Source organism: Silurus meridionalis, chromosome 4 (genome assembly GCF_014805685.1).
Source record: "Silurus meridionalis isolate SWU-2019-XX chromosome 4, ASM1480568v1, whole genome shotgun sequence".
NCBI classification, from domain to species: domain Eukaryota; kingdom Metazoa; phylum Chordata; class Actinopteri; order Siluriformes; family Siluridae; genus Silurus; species Silurus meridionalis.
Window position 1 is genome coordinate 663,237 of NC_060887.1, and position 13,221 is coordinate 676,457.

Here is a 13,221-nt window from a genome sequence, read left to right on the forward strand (position 1 = left end):
CTATTCAAGTAAAACTTTTATCACAATTTATTCACCACAGTAGATGTTCATCCTTAAATTAAGCATGAAAGCAAATCGAATGTACATGAGTCAAAAAATTTGCCCAGGCCCTCAACAGTTTTTTATAAAAATCTAGAAACCCCTCTGTTATGTAATTCTTTGTTTTCATCCACAATATGTTGTCTCCAAGTTCGAAGTTGCTTCACTTGCTTCACTTGTTTAAAACCCCATTTTTGCTTTCCATGACGCGTTGCTTTATTCATCCATGTACTTTTTTTTTATCATTTTCATTTATCATTTGTTCCACATCTATTAACCCCAATTATTCCTTCTCTATTGCTCCCATTAAGGTGTTGTATGCAATTCTTGCTGGCTTCCCTTCCCATAAAAAATTTAAAAAACATTTTTAGCCTTCTTTCTGCCCACAATGGCACAGATGATGTGTATAAAATATATCATAGATTAGAATTTTTTTTTATTTTGGCTCCTGATCCCCTACAGAACTTTTGTACCGTTTGCATTGCTTTTTTCACCAGATTTTTGACCAATGGGGTTGTGTCATCCGTGATATTTAAATATTTTATTCTCTTCTCCCTCGATGCCTAATCCTTTTATTCCTTTTATTCCTTTTATTCCTGTTTTTTAGTTAGTCCAAAAGGAACCACAATTAGATGTACAATTAATGTATGGGGAATATACAAATACAACACAAATGGGTCCAAGAGTAAACAATCAAGATCAATTGCTACTGTGGACAGTGGTGCCTAATGTTTGTTAGTTGCAGCACTGCTTACACTTCCAGTGACTGTAGCTGAAGCAGAAAGAAGCTTTTTAAAACTGAAACTGATGAAATCATACCTGAGATCCACCATGTCACAAGAGCACCTCAGCAGCCTCGCTGTCATAAACATCAACCATACAAGTGCTGGTCAGATTTGCAACGATGATGTAATTGATGACTTTGCAACAAACAAAGCAAGAAAGATCTGTTTTTAGGGAAATGACTTTGTAGTGAAAAATTTATTCAATTAGTTTGTTGTGTGAATTGCCAATTTATTATCATTTATTTTCATATTGTATTTATGTATTTATTTGTAAATGTATTTACTGTAAATTCTTATTAAAGATAAAGTAAGTGCAGATTGTTGTTAGTTATTTATCTTTTTAGGTGGCAGCAGGATGGGGGCAGGTCATGACGTGGAAAGGAGACTCTCTGCTTGCAGGCTTCCTGTGACGTAGCTTCCTGTGTTTGACTGTGTTTTTAAACAAACTTTACTATTTATCTCTCCTTTTTTCCTCTTTTAATAATCCTAAATAGTTTTTGTCTTCCTGACTTGTGCCTGTAGTTAGTTAACTCGACTATCACTAGTGTTGACTATATTCATTCCCTCTCACTTTATCACATCTCTGTATCTTAACTCTATCTGCTATTATAAGCACTATGCCGGCTGTGTGTCTGCCTTTGAGCACAGGTGAGAACTCGTTCGATGTCCAGCTGTGAGAGCGGAAAGCGGCGCTGGTAACATCCCGGGCGGACGCTCACTCGTCCCAGGTAAATTCCCGGGTTGAACCTAACGCTCCCAGCACCTCAACTCCGCGTGTTTCTCTGCCCAGGCCCAGCGCACCTACAACGTGGCCCGCCCAGGTATCGTTCACTCCGGCACCGGTGCACCACGGACCCTGGATGCTGCAGCAGCGGAAGACACGAGCCAAGCCCCGGTCGAAGACATCTCCCCCGCTTCGCCACTCTCTGCGAGACGGAACGTCATACTGTGATTCTTGGAGATTCCATCGTCCGGCATGTCCGCGCTACCGGAGACAAAGGTAACCTGCACACTCGCTGTTTTCCTGGTGCTCGTGTTCTCGATGTTGCTGTGCAGGTACCCGCGATCCTGTCATTCCGATTCAAATCTGTCCGATTGAAAGATTTGGTGGTGGACTTTTAACATGAGACGTTATCTAAGCTGATGTGGTGTTCACAATCCGAATGACTTTGTGACCTGCACTTTGTGTATATTTTCTGAAAGGAATGATAAATGGGCTGATTCGAGATCTGATACGGATGCCAGGTGAAGAGGAGGTGGAGAAACAAACAGCAATGATCAATAGACTGGAAAGCTTACCGAACAAAAGTCCAGCAGGGGGCGCTCGCCTCTAACCCGGGTGTGTGTTTCTACAGAGAAACACTACAGGAGCTCATGTAGAGTCGCGCGTCACCATCTCTGTGACGTAGCATCCCTGATTGGTGCAACAATCTTTTTAATCCACCAATGAAACGTCATAGTCAAATGTCATGCTGTCATAGTAACATGCAAACATTGTAAGTCTACTATTGAATCGAAGGCCGTTGTTGAGACCAGACGTGAAAACAAGTGCGTTAGAATAATCTTAGAAAATCAGCAGCAATGGTGAGAAAATAAATAAATCTACAGTATCTACAGCATCAACTTGTGTCTCATCGTCTCTCTACATACTGTAGATGTGAAGCTTTGGCTTTTCCAAACCTTTTTTTTTTTTTTTTCTGCTTCATCGTTCCTTTACATTTCTCCTGAGCTTTCTCACTTCTCATGGAGTGAGAAAAGAAGAGAAAGAAGTGGATCATTAACTCTTTTGTTTACTGCAGTAGGAATGTTCACTTTAAAACTGCAACAACATACAGAAATATCCATCCTCATTTCTTCAATTACACTAAATATTGACAAATATATATTCTGTATATGTTGTAGATCTGTATTGAGCAAGTATCAGAGAGAACATTAAATATGATGTCAAATGTAGTGACAGACATTTTCATGTTGTTCTAATCAACAGTATTGGGTGACCTACGTTCCTGTGGTGGTGAACATGACTGCGAGTTCTCCAGAAGAACAAATGCTGGTAATGTACAGTTCAAACACACACTGTTTTTCACACAGAATAAACTAAAGCCCATCACTTCCTCATCACCTAAACACACTGTTCATTTAGATTTTACTTACGGCAGCCAAACGGCTCATTTTGTAAACCCTTGATCACTTACTCTGTCTTTAAGGGAACTAAATGAAGAGGAATGAATGAAAAGTGGTATCCAATCTGTGATATTATTGGGGACCTGATTATGGTTCAGAACGATCTATAAAACATAACTGACTACTAAAATCAGATTGTCAAAATGTCCCTCCACTGCAGCAACATCCATCTACCAAGAGGAAGAGGAAAACGTGTGCTTACTCTTTGTTTCAGTACTGGTTTATTTACTGAGTAATGAACCTATTTATCTCTGATCATGTGCTGTTTATTTCCATTAGATCGTTGTCTGAGATCCTAACCAGGACAACAAGGACATCACGGAGGAGATCATATCAGTAGCTGGCAGGAGTCGGAAGCCCACTCTGCCAGTGGAAATGTCTTTGTCCCTATGCCTCTGCAGGTAACAGTCACACACGCATTCATAGAGGAAGCAGATTCTTCTGGCTAATAGCTCACCAGTCTTCCTCCTTATATTTACCTGTATTACCATTTCTTTCCACTATTTTACTTATGTGTGCACTCTGTTTTCCTTCTTTCTCTTTCTATTTTATGTCCAAATTCTCATTATCCTCACGCAACCTCAAATCCCATCAACTGAACCAAGTGGTGGAAAATGAGCACGTCTATAATGTGGACAGAGCTCAGGGACCCCTGCTCCTGGCGACTTGAAACCAGGTAGTCCCAATATCTCAATTATAATTTTTAGATTTTGACTCGTAGTCTGTGATTTAATTGCTACTGTCTCTGTTGTCTACAGATGAACAGCTTGAGAGTTATTCAGTAAAATCTGCTGCATTAGATGGCGCTGAAAAGTCTACCTCTTCAGCTGAGCCGGTCCTGCTGTCACACCAAAGCCAGATAAAACAGAGCCTGTGCACGTGCCCCAGAGGTTCCAGCTTGCTCTATTCACCATCGATGAGCCGAAACAGACACGGCTCGTCCTGACGACTCCCAATCGCTCAGAGAGGTGAGTTTAGGGCTCGCTGTCCCTGCACTGGATTTTAATTGGTCAAAATCTTCTACAATGTGACTAAATTAAACGTAGTCCAGCATTTTCCAACATGTTTTAATTAAGACGTATTGCAAATTGTTAAACTGTTGTGCATGTTAAACGTGTTGAATACAAAAGTAGCCTGAAAGAACAAATGCATTTTAGAAACGTTACAAATAAAAGAATTAGACATCTTTAAATTTCAATATGCAATATTATCTTTTGGTAATGTCGTATAAAGATCTCACATAATCCTCCTTTTTCCCACAGCTGCCCTTTGACTTTGTAATCGAGTCATGAGTAAGTTTTCCTCGTCTCAATAAACTAGGAGGCATGTTAGCTCTTGGTTGTAGTTATTGCACATGGACTACAAATACTGTAGATATAAACTGAGGTGCAACACTGGAGTATTTCTTTAAATAACCATATATAAAGATATAAATGCTGTCGTTCACTTGGTGAATGTGTGAAACCTACATTTACACTACAAATTCACAGTAATCCTGGTGTTTTATTATTAATTGGGTGTGTTTGTGTGTTAGGATAAGCCAGAGCTCGCTTTCCAGCAGTCTGACTTTGACCTTGAGCCAGTCTCAACCACAGTCGAGAATTCCAGTGTGTCTCCTGTGATTGTGAAGCATCTGGCTTCAGCAGAAACACCAGCAGATGAGATCGAAGCGCAGGAAGCCGAGCCGCCGAAGAACGAACCCGAGCCCGGCTCTGAGGATGAAAGCAACGATGGGGTCCTTTCACCTGTCGAAAGCCCAACAATGCACAGTGAGACCTCTTCTGACTCGCACACTTCATCATGTTTTCACTACTTTTCATGTCTGCTTTGCTCGTTCCTTCCTCAGAGCCAGAGATGGAGAATAAGAGGATACAATATAGTAGAGACTTTCTTTTGAGCATCCAGTTCATGCCTGATTGTATGCAGAAACCAGAGGGGCTTCTATCCATACCTGGATGCAGATATTATTTTTAAATACAGTGAAATGTGTTGCGCAGAAGATTTTCGGATGGGTTTCCTTAACAAACTGACGGCAGAGATGTTCAATCAGCTGATGAAGCAGGTGAAAAGCTCCACATCGACACAGAGGAGAGACTGTCGTCAACCTGATTTTTGAGAAAGCCATTGATGAGCCCAACTTCTCCTTGGGAGGATCTTGTGTAAATCTCTGGCTTTAAGTAAAACATCACATCTCCTTCTTTATGTTTTAGTGCATTTAAGCCTCTTTGTGATTCTAACTGTGAATCACATTGAAAATATCCACATGGATGCCAAATTGAGGAGCAGGAGAAGCAAAGAAAAGTTCAAGAAAAGCTACGATCCATGGGCATGAATAGGCCAGGTTATAGAGCATATGTGTTCTAGACTAATCCTTTACAAGCTTAGTCTTTCTTTCACATTTTAACCAATGCACTGCAACTTTTTGTTGTTCTTGTTTTATTTTTTACAGTATTTTCAAGTCATGAGACCATGAACACTGTGAGCATGAACATTACAATAGACCCCAACAAGATCCCTAAAATCAACAAGGTACTGACTTTACATGTGCAGAAACATGCTTTTCAAATGCAAGCTTGAACTACTTCAGTCAGCATTTAAAGCTTGAGATGTAGATGAACTCAAACCTGCTGGTGAAACGATTTACGTAGTTAAAAAGTGTTTACCTTTAAGAGTTGCCTGAACTAAGCGTTAGAAATCCCCCAAATAGGAGCGCTGCTTCATTCCTTTTTTTATTCAACAATAAGGCAGTAAATAGCAATGAGTGATGTAGCTGTGAGATTCTCATGATCTGATGAAACATTTAAGTAAAGGATGTTCTGATTTGCATATTCATTAGTTTGTTTACTAGGTAGACTTTTCCTTAAAGCTGGTAATTCACACAATTAGGACAGTATCGAATATTTAAGTGATCGAGAATTCTACCAAATATTATAAGTACCTTTTCTTTATTAAAGAGAAATATGAAATATACAAGAGAAAGTAAGACAGGTCAAGTCATTTGTTCCGTTTTTAGAATAATTTACATTTTAATTGCTGAAATTGCAGACAAGAATATCTGTGTAAACTAAACCCATTGAGTGCATTTAATTGCGATATGACATCAAAATGCAAATATGAATATATAAATAAAAATATAAAGACTTTCTAATTACTTTAAAAGTAAAGCAGCATTTTGTTTTAGTTCAATGATCTTTGGCCTGGATCTTCTCCTCAGCCCTCGCTGTTTTCTCCCGTTCTTCCATTTTTTATTCTGCAGCGTCTGTGTGACCTGTTCAGAGTATTGGTGCATCAGTAAGAATGGTCCGGGGAACTGTGCCTGTGTAGTTAAAGGACTAAGTGTATTTGCCTCGATGCTGTATTTGAATTACAGTTAAAACAGTTTAAGTAATGTTATGGAATTTTACCAAAACTGCCAATCTGTTAAAGTACACTTTTTCTACCAGGTTTATAAGAAGCTCTTATTTGAACTGAATTGTGTTTGTGTGTAGTTACCAGCAGATGATAAGATTTATTTGGGACGAATTTCGGGGACGACGGCTGAACTGGAAGAACGGGCTGCGATGGAGAAACTAGCGCTAGAGCCACATCCGAGCATCAGGTGAGTCTGTAGTGAATGTAGTCTGTGTTCTTTTCAGCTCTCTCCTGTGTTCAAAAAATTCAAAGCAGGTTGTGATTGTAGGTGTTGTTCTTGAAACTTAATTCAGTTTAATGCATGAGCATTTTAGTCATGACACATCATGTCTCTTGTGTTTCAGTAAAACTCGACGCAGTGCCAGACTCGACTACAAACAAGCCTGCGCTATCAGAGGAGGAAATGGAGAAACGCTCTAAATCCATTATTGAGGAGTTTCTACACAAATGATTACAAAGTAATGATCTCATGCAGTGTCTTATGATCACATTTAGTTGAATACACATCGGTTATTATCTTGTTACCGCGTGACATAATCGTGGGTTCCATGTGACCTGCATTGCGTGAGGAACTGGACAGGCTTGTACATTTTGTTCTGGTGGAGACCACGCTGGAGCGAAACCAGATCACACGTGACCACGTGGGTCATCTGTTCCATCAGCTGCTGCAGGCTGGGATCCTCTCCACATCTCAGTTTTTAAGGGTGAGTGACATTCCTGCACCACACAGCTCCGTTTCCCACTGGGAGACACTACTGTCTGCGTCATGAGATGTCCACAGCTTGATGACATATTTACATGGGGTTATTGTTAGCATTATTATGAATACGCTTGCTTTTACATTTGGTCATTTTCAGAGAATTTTATAAGAGAATCAGAATCCTTTACAAGACTTTGTCTGTGTTTTTTTTGCTCTCTTTCCCCATTTTCTTACCTCTCTTGTTTACACAGGTTCTCAGAAACCCTCGAGATAGCAGATGATATGGCGATTGACATTCCTTATGTATGGCAGTACATAGCGGAGCTCGTTAATCCTGTGCTTCGGGAAGGAGGAATCTCTTTGAAAGAATTATTCATGTATTTACAGTTACATTTGAGACTATACATATACATTTTTTGCTGGAAAGGAAGTTGGTGTTTGTTTTATATTGTTGATTTCTTGTGAATTCCAGTGAATTTAGCAAACCACTACTTCCTGTGGCAAGAGCCGGCATATTATTTGCAGAAATATTGCAGCTTCTCTGCAAACAAATAGTGACAAAAGTTTCTTTTTTGTTCAAGTCATTGCTGTGTTTTTCTTCACTTTAGAGCCAAAAGGAAGTGGAGGTCTTATGGAGGGACTCTAAACTGAGCTGGGCTGATTTTCTTCCTGAAACCGTGGATGGGAACAACTTCATTACTGAGCAGGTGAGCTGTTGGCTGCACACTAGATTTAGACTCCACTGGAAGATCTGGACCAAACAGGATCCAGTGGGCAGTAGATTTTCTACTACTTGAGTAATAATAATAGAAGAGCTGAGTAAAAGTGACAGCATAGTTATTTTATGAAATCATTTTGAAAATTGATTTGAAATATTATTTTATGTCTGATCTAATCGCTTTCGGCATATTTTTTAGGCTGTTACAGAGGCTTTTAAAATCAATAATCAATATGGGTTAAAAATCATACTGTGATCAATTTAATTTGTTAGTATAAGAACATTGTCAGTGAACTCAAATGGCAGCTTGTCTGATCAGAAAAGAGAAAAGTGTTTGTGTTTGTGGTGTAAAAAGCAGTGTGTTGGTTGGGTAGACTTGATGCAGTTTTATTTCAGCACAAATGCTTTTGAAGAACATCTTCAGAGGGTTTTCTCGTCCTGGTATCATAAGTGTAGATAAACATAGGTTGTGTTTAATTGACAGCCCTGATGAAGTCTGATGACCTGAAGAGGGTGGAGCTGAGACTTCAGACAGCAGACGGACTTCTGAGGAGGAACATCAGCACCACACGAGAGGTTAGAGGTCACCAACCTGTAATTAATCCTGGAGGAATTAAGTGTGATTAGAGAGATAGCCATTTAAATGTGTGTGTGTGTGTGTGTGTGTGTGTGTGTGTACTGAAAAATGTATTTAATTTGTTTGTTGTGTGAATTGGCAATTTAATATTATTTATTTTCATATTTTATTTATGTATTTATTTGTAAATGTATTTACTGTAAACTCTTATTAAAGATAAAGTAAGTGCATTGTAGTTATTATCTAGTGCAGCAGGATCATCACTCTGCTGAGGCTTGATGCTGCAGCAGCAAGAGACAATGGAGACGCCTCACCAGCCTGCCTCACCGCCCGCCCTCCGCACTGAACTCATACCGTGATTCTAGATTCCATGCCCGCTCCGTGCCACTTCGTAAGGTGCACACTGCTGTTTTCCTGGTGCTCACATGGGCAGAAACTGAACGAGAACTGAGCTTGAGACACAACCCACAACGAGGATCATAGTGTCAGGACCTTCACTTACCAGCGAGTGTGTTTAGTCACTTTTTTCAAATGAATGGTTACAGTCATGGTGTCGAACATAAACTTCTTTTATTAATGGAAGTTTCTGAGCGTGAGATTCTTCCGCCTGATGGCAGTAACTCAGCAGACAGCATGATAACATCTCACACTTCACAACATCTGACTGGTAAGACATCAGGAAATCTGACTGGTTTATACAACAAACCAAATTACAAGTTCACACACAGCAGTTTATAGAAACCGTATCTATTCCTCATGTAGTAAAACCAAGAATTAAATACACAAGATCCAGAAATAATCATTGCAGTTAAAACTGAAAATGACAGATAAACACCAAAAGTTCTAAAGTGTTTTTTTTTAAACATTAGATCAAAACATCCCAGGTTCCTTTTCAGTACAGTAGCTAAATTAACTAAATCAGGGATCTGAAAATGTGTTCCATCACAGTTTAGTAGTGAGGATTTTATGAATTTCTTCACTGAAAAATGTATAACATTAGAAAACAATTGTGGCGGTCCAACCTCTGACAGCATCTACACAATCTCACCTACAACTCCACATCACACTGTTTTACATGTACAGGACAGGAAGATTTTGTAGTTATACCAAAGCTAAATCAACAACATGTCAGATCCCATTCCTACTGATCTATTGAAGGAAGTGTTACATAGCTGGTGAGCCTCTTCTCAATATTATTAATTCCTCACTATCTTTAGGTCAGAAATCTCAAGTTAGCAGTTATTAAGCCTCATAAGAAACCTCATTTGGATCCAAACACGCTATCAATTAAAGACCATTTCAAATCTCCATTTATGTCTAAGATTTTAGAAAGATTGTTGCTGCCAGTTCTATTACTTACAAGACCCCAGAGGACTCAGAAACCTATAGATCTGCCACAGAACAGCTGGAAAGAGAAGACGTGTCAGGGGATAAAGTTCAGGTCTGTGTTAATTCTTTACAAAACTTTGATGTTTGTACACCCATGTCTTGGTCACATTTTTGAGGGTGTCCTCTCATACGATCTTGATCTTTACCTCAAATATTTCATCTGCACAAATAAATGGTTCACTTACACAGTTCTGAACAGGCGATCAAGCAATTTAAATACAAAGGAACAGATACTTTATCCAAGCCTTGTGAGGTCAGTCCAAAACATTGAAACTTAATGGACAAAGTGCAGAACCCTCAAGATGATGTCTGGCAGTTAATGCAGCTCAAGGACATCGTTGACTTAATTTGTGCTCAGCAAATTTCCAAGGCCCAGGTTACTTATCTGGATGCTCTCATCCAAGAATATTTGGAAACCAGAAAGGCATTGTTTCCTAATACCAACTTAAAACCTAAACACCAATACTTACATTATCCAGGGTTGATCCTAAAATTTGGCTCTCATCAGGCTTTAGACGATGCGCTTTGAGAGCAAACACAGTTACTTCAAAAGATGCACAAGGCATCTGAAAACTTTCAAAACATCAAATGTTCCAGGTCTTCCTTTCTGCTGGGTCAATCAGTCCTCCAGCATTGCAAATAAAAGATGGCTCAACATTTTACTTGGAGCTTTACAGTGAGCAAGTTAAGATTCCAGTTAATGTTCAGTACAATGGCCTTGCTTACAGGAAGGGCCAGTTTTTTGTCATGAAGTATGATGAGTCAGTGAGTTTGGTGAACTTCTGATTTTTGTTAAGGATGATTCAGCTCTTCATTTTCTCATGAGAGTTTATGATGCTGAATTTATTTCTTACTACCACATGTACTCAGTAAAAAAAGACAGAGTGCAGACTCATCAGTGAACTGATTGACTTGTGGCCATTGTCATCTTATGTGAAAATGGTTATCAGATTATTCCACTGAAGCACAGCATCTTGTCAGACTGAATGCCTTCATTTCATTGGACCAGAAACCAAACTCTTTGTTTGTGTGTCTTCACAGATATGGCTGAATCACAGCTGCTAAAGAACATAGGGATGTGATAGCAGGAGTGCTTCCAGACCTTCCTGATCAACGTGTTAAGTCCGTTGAAGATACATTGAAAACACTTGGTGCAGCAACCACAGATGATTTAAAGAACATCACAGAAAACGATTTGCTGCCAGTGTTAAAGCCCATACAAGCACAAAGACTGGTTGCTGCCTGGACCCAAAATAGTGAGTATAGAACAATGTCACCACACCACCCAATGGTAAACTTGTTAACATGGTGTTAAGGTTAGAATATGAATTTTTATGAGTCTAATGATGATGTGATCATCATTATTTCCTGAATAAATAAATGTTGTTATTATGCAATAGGAGGCTGTTTCAAAATGTTAATTTTTAAATGCAATCTGTTAGACAAATTACATTTAGTTTTAATATATTTTGTGAATGTCTCCAAATGCCTATACAGTGTGTAATTTAGCAAAACAGAAAAAGCATTACTCAATGTTTAATACTTTCATATCTTCACTTCAACAACAAAATCTGCATTCATCTCCAGTGGTTGTCTGCACCTCAAATTCTTCTTCACCAGCATCATCCACCTCTACATCATCTTCAGGAATCTGTACACCATTAATACCAAACTGCTTAGAGCGATTTGAACCCATGGCAGAGGCTCCCTGAGGAGTTAATACAGAACTTGGAAAGACAGAAACCAAGTGCAAGACAATGAAGAGAAATGGTGAGGATGGTCTCTGAAATGATGAAGATTTGCAAGAACCACCAAACACAACTTTAAGCTTCAGACTGAAAGAGGTCAGTCCAGTGGTTGCTCCAAGAAGTCATTGAGATGCTGCTTTACTGGCTCATTTTGATGAGAAGGAAGAGTTCTGTTCCACTGTGTTGAGACGACATTTTGCAGAGGATGTTCAGATGGAGAAAGTGCCACCAACATTCATTAGTTTGTGGTAAGTAACAGAGCAACTGTTTTTCTAATGTAACTGCAATGTTATTGTACTTTGGCTTGTTTAGTTTTGTTATTTCATTTCAATTTGTATCACATTTTATGTAGTCAGAGGACTTCAATACATTCAGTATTTATTCTCACACATTCACTAGCTAGTACTGAAACATCAAACACAAGCTCAGAAGCTCAGCCAGTAAGATCATTCATCCTATGATGGATGTAACTATTGAAGATGGATCCTGCCTTAATTGGTAATAATAACTAAATATGGCTTGATTACATGGCACTTTTATTTAATTTTCCTTTTATTTCAATCTTATTGTTTAATAATTACTTTCCTTTTATGTAATATTTTTATTTGGCACATTAATTACTTTATCAAGCCATTTTTTATTTGTTTACTGCAATATTGGCAGCATCCTCCAATTTGTTCAAGTATCTGCATTATATATATAACTGACATTGAAGCTGTTATTAAACGCTTGAATTATTATATTTTATTATTATTCCCAGGTTCCTCCTGCTTGCTGTTGAGACATTCATGTTGAGCATCGACAAGAAGATAACCACATCACAACCTTCACCTCCGCCATCTGCCTGATGTTTGGCAGTTATTACTGCTTTAACACACACTACCCAGTGGAACTACGATCAACACTGGAGTTTCTCCAACGCTAATATTCTGTTTTATGAACACCTTTTTGGATTTATCAAACGTATCAATTTGATATCCATCTCAGGTTGTTCATTTTCAATCTTTCTCTCATTATTTTTTCCATAAAGGAGTTTCTTTTCCATAAATAAAGGAGGCACCGGTTGAATCCAAGAAGAGTGTTGTCAATCCCAGAGTCCTCACTCTCATCTCAGACATTGCTGACCATGAGTGGATCTAGTGCTCTCTTGTTGTGACAATGTGATAAAGGTGTGTTACAGACTCTACAGATGTTTTTGTTGTTGAAACAATTGTTACACTTCTGAATGTCAGTGAAAAGTTTTAACAATTTGAGTTTTACTAAACAAGATTTGTTAAAGTTCCTGTTCATTTTTTTTTGCTTGTTAGTTCCAGGAGTTTCTTAGATGATAATTTTCCTACAGTAATTGTGCATTCTAATGATGTAAAAGGCTATGTACATCACTAGCTAGCATTTTATAAATCAAACACTTCTGTAAAGTTTTGCTTTTTTTCAGTTACATGATGCAGTTTGAAGATGTAGAGTTTCAGCTTTACTGCACAGTTCTGTGTAAAATAAGTCAAAGTCATTTTTTCCAGGAATTTCTTGAATTCAGATTTTATTGAAATAGAAAAATTTTATTTTCCTATAACTGCATTTGCATAAAATAAAGAACATTTAACTTGTTTGAACATTTTGTAGTTTAAACAGCAATAACACTTAAAGCACTACACTACAGAAACAATATAAAA

The 13,221-nt window shown here is 38.5% G+C and overlaps 1 protein-coding gene and 3 long non-coding RNA genes across 5 annotated transcripts in view; 3 read left to right on the top strand and 1 right to left on the bottom strand.

The window, feature by feature from the left end:
• LOC124384781 overlaps positions 1-8,381 on the top strand; it is a 277,817-nt gene extending 269,436 nt beyond the window's left edge. Inside the window, exons 2-3 of the long non-coding RNA XR_006925597.1 lie at positions 7,728-7,826; positions 8,322-8,381. This is a non-coding gene — a long non-coding RNA (uncharacterized LOC124384781). The remainder of the gene's footprint in view (positions 1-7,727; positions 7,827-8,321) is intronic.
• LOC124384638 (eukaryotic translation initiation factor 4 gamma 3-like) overlaps positions 1-13,221 on the bottom strand; it is a 1,295,064-nt gene that overhangs the window by 300,313 nt on the left and 981,530 nt on the right. The window lies entirely within an intron of this gene.
• Positions 1,352-3,201, top strand: LOC124384722. 2 transcript variants are annotated; one of them, XR_006925529.1, is made up of 3 exons: positions 1,352-1,824; positions 2,812-2,877; positions 3,169-3,201. It is a non-coding gene; the product is annotated as an uncharacterized LOC124384722 (long non-coding RNA). The 2 variants fall into 2 exon arrangements; XR_006925528.1 differs by having other exon boundaries at positions 3,032-3,173.
• LOC124384735 lies at positions 3,942-4,642 on the top strand. Its single transcript, XR_006925549.1, has 2 exons — positions 3,942-3,976; positions 4,543-4,642. It is a non-coding gene; the product is annotated as an uncharacterized LOC124384735 (long non-coding RNA).